This window comes from Notothenia coriiceps, unplaced genomic scaffold, assembly GCF_000735185.1.
Source record: "Notothenia coriiceps isolate Sejong01 unplaced genomic scaffold, NC01 NC01_scaffold00032503, whole genome shotgun sequence".
NCBI lineage: Eukaryota > Metazoa > Chordata > Actinopteri > Perciformes > Nototheniidae > Notothenia > Notothenia coriiceps.
Window position 1 is genome coordinate 21,479 of NW_011365204.1, and position 7,254 is coordinate 28,732.

General features: G+C 39.3%; 1 long non-coding RNA gene across 1 annotated transcript; it reads right to left on the reverse strand.

The window, feature by feature from the left end:
• Nucleotides 1–481: 481 nt before the first annotated feature.
• LOC104960887 (uncharacterized) lies at nucleotides 482–6,831 on the reverse strand. Its single transcript, XR_800034.1, has 3 exons — nucleotides 6,729–6,831; nucleotides 6,481–6,586; nucleotides 482–6,009 (listed from the first exon to the last, which is right to left on the reverse strand). It is a non-coding gene; the product is annotated as an uncharacterized lncRNA (long non-coding RNA).
• Between the last annotated feature and the right edge of the window lie 423 nt (nucleotides 6,832–7,254).

Here is a 7,254-nt window from a genome sequence, read left to right on the forward strand (position 1 = left end):
TTCCTGCTTTCCTTTTCCTTTCCTTTGATATGTCGAACTGTTAAAAGAGACACTTACTGCAATATAGTTTAGCCAAAAATCCATCATCACTTGTACCGTAACTTGCCTTAGTTTTATTTTGTATTTACTTTTATCATTTCACATTTCCTCCTTAATGAATAAAGGTGATGGTGAGTTCTGTGAATGCTTTAAATAGTTATTCCTTGTCAATATTACAATTGATTATTGATGGTTGGTGTTTTTATATTGTTTTAGGATTTTAACACACTCATGTAGGATATGAGAGTTGATCGTTGATGTTATGTTGGTTGTTAATGTTTTATATTGTTTTGTGGGTCTTACCCTAAATAAAAGTTAAATTATGCAATTGAATTGCATCTTGAAATTGAGTATCATTAAGTCCAGAAAAGAACAGACTTTTATATCAGAAAGACATACATTATACAGAAAACACAATAAAAACAAATATCAGACAAGTTCAAAAGATTAACAGTTTAATAAAATCCATGTCAAACATCAAAATACTGAAATGGCATAAAAGGAAAACAACTTTTTTCTAACTTATTTTTAATTTTGTACAAATCACAGTGGTTGAAAAATATTACAAATTTGAAGTTCCAAAACATTTTTGCAACAGCAGCAAAACATTCTGATTGTTGTATGTTTTCTTGAAAGCCCTTAATAGTTTTGTGAGTGTGGTGTGTTCTTTCTTTTGCCTGTTGTTGTAGTAATACACACAATTATATAAGCAGTAAATGTTAATACAACTCAATGTATGAGTCAATGGAAACTAAAGTTTGTAACAATACATACAGTTTACACGTTCCACTTAAGAATGACAGTATATAGACCTGGGATTAATCACACGTCGTGTGTCTATACAAACACTCTCTCTCTCCTTTCTTTGCTTACAATCCTATACAGCATACACTAGCTTAGTATATCAATACAGTGTGGTGGCAGTTATAAAGTGAATGGTTAAATCCAGCTGTGACTCAAAATGACAACAGTGTACTGTACTTTGGATAACAACTATCATAATTAAAGCATAATATATATAGTTGTCACAGCTAATATCTGCCTTTTATCCAACCAGTAGTCCAAATCTGATCCCCATCTGATTTTATGCCGGATTGCAACTTAATACATTGCTGCTAAATAGTGGAAGCATTAAGGTAAACTATTACATTTGGCTTAGAGAGAAATATATCACACAAAATTGGAAAATAAATAATATATTTTACTTGGATGAAGAAAACTGGTAAATATAAAGACTTAACGTACTTATCAAAAATGATGTATTAAGCTACATGATAGAAAGTGCAGGCACCTGAAAGAGTGCAAAACATTATTTTAAAACTGCTGGTTTGCTGGGTTTCTTGGTCATTTCATGATTTAAATTGCGCAGCTTTAGCATAGATGAAATACCATGCTATAAAGCTCCATTTCTGTCTCATAATTGGAAGTTTTCACTAAGACCCAAATAGCCAGTGCTAAGATAATGTACATTAAAGAAAGCTGCCTACTTTTATTTCTGTACTTAGGTGGGTATTTCTTGGCTTGATCAACTTTATTTTGAGCCCAAGAGGCTGCAGGTGCAGCGCCGCCAGCCTGTACAGAGCCAAAAGAGTGAGATTTCACTGAAGGCACAGGAAAGGACACACCAAAGACTAAAAACAAGGTGTTCTCTCAATGACTAGGCCTGACATTTAAAAAGGAAAGCCAGGCCTGCGGAGAAGGAAGAAAAGCGAATGTGACAGTAAAAAGGATGTGATAGGATAGAACAAGACAATCAGGATGAATACCAAAACCTTATCTCCCACTCTCAGTGTGGCTTTGGTCTGTAGGGGTCAGTGTGGAGCATAAACTGAGGGCTGAATAAAGCCAACAAGGTTTAAAAGTTCAAATGTAGAATCTCCGTTTCTCCCTCTCTGTATATCAGGGTTTCTTAACCTTTTCTGGCCCATGACCCCGTCTCTTTATCCCAACATTTTCATTGTATAATATTTATTTATCATTTTAGTTTAAGAAATATCCCACTACACCAAATGCATACCAAGTGACCTGAAATAGGGTCCTGGCCCAAAGGTTAAGAAACGCTGCTGTATATACTCATGCATCTGTCTAACAGCAGAAACATACATCATGTTTTACCCCATTCATCTGTCATTACCATAGACTGTATACATACAGGCTAAACCCAGACATTACACTTGGCCTTTAGCCATTTGGGAAATTCTTAAAAATATTTGCATAACGGAGCATGATTTAAATGTAAATGTTGCTATGATGGTTTTCAGGTTTGGCCCTGTACCCAGTATCTTACAAATCAGAAGAACAGGCTTAACTGATTGCAGTAAATACAGTAACAGCATAATGGGGACAGCTGCACAGCAGCAACAGATCCTCTGCATTGCCTTTTTTTCAAGCAAATGTCCCAGCATGTTTTATAATTAGTGATGCTACCTTGAGCTGTGCTGAGTTTATTTCTTAACACTGAGTTGTGCATAAAGCCACAGCTACTGTGGGGTTTGTTACCAACTAAGTAAAGAAGCTGGACATTGTCGTGTTTTTCAGCTCATCACTGAGCAAATTGTGGGAAATTCTGAAAGACTTAAGTGGAAATATCATGCTACAATCATCAGGTTTCAAAAACAATCTTACATAAGGAACAATTCATGCTAAGCACAGAAAGGTATAGTCATATACAAAAAAAGAAGAAAGTGCATTCCAACACCAAGTGTCATTATAATGACAAAGTTAGGCCACCATGCAAATCAACCACAATGTTAAAGTAGTAGCACTTTTCCAGCACACAGGCCAGCCAGTGCTCATTAAAAAGCTGTTTTCTCAAAGTCAGTGGTTTTGAAATTACAGTATAGGAATCAACCTGTAAGTCCAATTTTATCACTACCTCTCAATCAATAGTGGAAATGTCCAACCATGGTGTCATTGTTCATCCACCTTATTACCAATCTGGAAAACATGCTTATTCAAGGCTATATGATTAGTCGAACCTACTGTACTACACTCTACAAAGAGTTTCATTTAAGGCCATTTGTCTGCATATAAACCAGCAGCAGGCCTGAATATTGTCCACAGGCATGGCTCCAGTTGGCTCAAAAATCCCCTCAGGAACTATAATGGCTAAGAGTGTATATAGCAACACGGTCATCCGTTTTACAGCTCTTAAACTATCATGAACATTGTATACTGTATCCATCATGTCAAACACTGCAGCACCTGTCTGCGTGTTTAAACTAAGATCTCGCTAAAATCCCAATCTAATTTTTTGTTTTGTCCAACTATAAGGCACACGGACCACAAGAAGAGTCTTAATGGGTCATACCAACCATCAATAAGCCAAAGCTAATAGCCACCCCTTCTATTAGAAACTAAAAGGTGCCCATGGAAGTCAATCAGAAACTTTCCAAGCCTTTATTTTATTTTATTTCTTAATTCCCAAAGCACTGCAATGGGATGAATTTGAAACAGTAGTAAATCCAAATTATGTAGGTTGGATGTAATGCTGGCTGAGACTTGTTCAATTTTTCCACCACTTTCACTCTTTTCTGAAAGGAATCAGCTCAATCTCACTTGGGTCTCGTGGGATCCAGTCTGACTTCTATTTCTGTAGCCGACAATGACTTTAACATACCTCCCATGGTGATCGTCAGAATGCACCACATGTCTAACACCATCTCTCTATCTCCTACCGTTGCCTGGCTAAAGCTGAGGGGTGCAAACCCACAAATAGAACAACATGCTAATGGAAAAACTTGCCGCCGCAAAGTCTCATTTTCACATTCAGTGACGAATCCCAAAGAAATTAGCACCCTTAACGAGAAAATCATATTTGCTTTCATCTGCAGAAATATATCAAATCCTTTGAGAGGAACCTCACAATTTCAAATTCAATCTCAGGTAATATCATTTTCCTGTTTAACAATGAAGCATAACCGAACACACCAATGTTTTTGAATTCAGTAGGATTTAAAACCCTTTAAAATTGTTACCACTGTATGTAAAATGAGAAATCTACACATTCTAAAATGAACAACCTATTAGGACCTCTTAGAGACTAGCATTTGGAGAAGAAAATGTAAGGTCAAACAATGACAGTTGAATACCATCATTAATATTTTGCCCGTTAATCGCAGGTCAACACTAAATAACTAGATACACGCTAAACTGTGAACATAAAATCCGATGTTTGTGTGTTTGTTCATGTGCACACTGTCTTATTGTGTCTTAAGCACCATTTTCAATTCCAGCAAAAATAAATGGAAGGCCAGTTATATGTTATGTCCAGCAGTTATACATTTCTCCTGACACCACAAGCTGAAAACACTACGAGAAGGGATTAAAATACCATACGGCCTCCATCCCCCACAAGCCACTTTCTCTTTTCTCCTCCATCCCTATAGGAAGCAGGGAATCAGAAAAGAGGGAAGTGAGAAAGAAAACGATCAAAACAATCACAGCTTTGGTTTTCAGAATTACGTAAAAATGAAGTCACATTAACTCCGTTTTTAAAATGCAATATTAACACTGGGCTTTAGCCTTCTCTCAACACTCTGCAAGGATTTAAGTTATACTAAACTTAATAACTTAAACGCAAGCGCAGGCACAAAAACTCCTGTTAGTGCGAAGGTTAGGGCCGGGGCCCTGAGCAGTGCTGCCCCTAGTGGTGTAGGGGTGTAAAGGCAGGCTGGCTGAGGTGCAATGGACGTAACACGCACATTTGTTTAATACTGCATCCATCATTCCTCAATGGCAGAGGCATCGAGTAAGGCGAGCCCTCCTTACCCCCATCATTGCTATAGAGTGGTCACTTTGAATGTCTCTGAAGTGCAGATTGGTGAATCCAACCAAGGAGAGCTTGTGTTTCTCATTTATGCGCATGTGGTGAGCAGGAGGAGGCGGTGGGAGTTGCAGGGGTGGATGATGGACACCAAGGACCACTTCAATACTAGACTGGAGGCTAATAGCTATGATCAAGCCTTCTGACTGGAGCATCCCGAATTGCCAACAGGTTTAGGGTTACCAAACTTAGACTCCAGATGCACAGTCCCATCGTTGCAATGGTAATCAAGGTTCACTTCCTGGGAGTAGTGTGTGTCATTTTCCCTGATAAGTGTCCAAGAAGGTGCAGATAAAAAGATCAAATAATATTAAAATTATAATAATTACATTGTTATGTGTCAGTTCCTGGGATTCCAGTGCTGGTTTTAGAGCGCAGGATCTTTTGCACCAGTCTGCATGTGCAAGCTAACAGTCTGCGTAGAAGTGAAGGCAGAGGTAAGCTTCCAGAGAGAAGCAGCAGTGGTTAATGTGTATAGTCATTAAGGTCAATGTGAAGGAAGGAGACTGAGAGAGATAAAGAGCCCTTGGTCCCTGTCCAATCACTCAAAGGCTGGGACACTGTGAGTGCTGGTGGGGGGGCGGAGCTCTCGTGAAGGGGACAAGGGGCTGCAATGCAACGCTGCTGCCCTTATAGATCAGGGCGTTTGGGAAGCATAAACTCGGAAGCATTACTCAATCATTCCAACCGCAAACATACACTCACACATCAATGGACACACCCTTTAGTTAAATCCTACCTTTTCACACAAGCTTACCAAAATGCACTCATGAAGTCACCCACACTTATAAAGAGGCACATACATTCCCCCAAACATGCTGACATTCAGGCGTAGTAGCACTGAGAGTCATTTCGCCACTGCTAGAGGACTCAAAGCCACATCCTCTATATGTGTTACAGGGGGCGTTAGTTATTCAGGGGTAGGATGATCCGGGTCAGGATGAAGAACAGTATGGGAGAAACCGTTTAGGAGACGTGGGGAGAGGAGGACGAATGTTTCCAGAAACACCAGCCCCGTTTGGTGTGCTGCTTGCGTAAGATCTCCTCCTCACGCTCGCGCTCTTTCTGTGAGCGCAGATAGCGGTCCTCCTCCTTCAGGAACCACACAGGAGGCCAGCGCTGCTTCTCAAAGTGCCTCTGGTTATCTACAGAGAGGGGGACAGAAAAGGTGATCAAAAAGATGAAGGATTTAGGATTTCGAATAATAATGACATAAAAAAGTCGCAACAGCAATAAAGGTGTGAGGACAAGTGAATAAGGTGAGGTCACTAAAGATTCTTTTACGAATTAAACCCATGAGATCAAAGTGTTTTACTTTCGAGCAGAAGCTCTGCTTCCTTGGGATCACATTACAACCTAATAGTAAAATGAATTCACACCTTCATAAAATGTTTGATTTGATGTGGTCTATAATGTACCTGATGTTAGAGAGCAAACAGCTCATGAGGGATTCTTCAACTACTATTTTTATTATGTTTTCCTTTCGTTTTACCAAATAAAAAAACATCTCTCCCACTCCAACCAAATGCTTCAACAAGTTTCAAAATGTGTAATAGATGAACTGAGGGGAAAGCTGAATGTGTGAAAGGCAGATTATCAGGGGGAGGTGACTTTACCTGGAGACATGACCTTCATTTCTTTGGGGAACTTGCGGCAGATGCTATTGTAATTTGTGCAGATGTGATGGAGACACCAAGCTGATAGTTGCTTAGCATTGTGGAACTGCAAAAACAGAAGGAAGATACTTGTTAAAGATGTTATTTTACAGCTTTAGAAGAAAAAGCCTTTAAAAAGGTAAGAAAAAAACTATTGATGATATTAAGATCAATGGGATAAAAGTAAATAGACAGTTTTGTGAACAAACCTGTGCAAGCTCGAGGTAAGCCAACACTTGTCCATCGATGTCACCTCCCTTCGCTGACAACTGGAGAAGCTCATCCACAGCGTGCTGTTCTGAAAATGCACAAAATGTTCCTAATCATGTCAATATAACTTTTTACATGCACCACTGACATGACACATTTGTATCTTCCAGTCATACATTCTGGGTCTGTCTTGCAGTCTGCATTGAACACTACTCTCTGCACTTCCAATATTTTTGAGCCATTGATAAAAGGCATTTTGTGCAAACAGAAATAAAGCTCTTTCAAAACCATGTCCTGCCACATGTTGTCAGAAATAGACAAATAAATAGGTAGTTACATTACATTTCACTTGTTAGATGCTTTTATCCAAAGTGACTTACATACTCGATACTGTGGGCAATCCCCACAGGAGCAATTTGGGGTGAAGTGTCTTGCCCAGGGACACAACGACATGCTGACTGCAGTGGGGTTTGAACCTGTGACCCCCTGATCCGAACACCAACGCACTGCCCCACACGCCTCCCT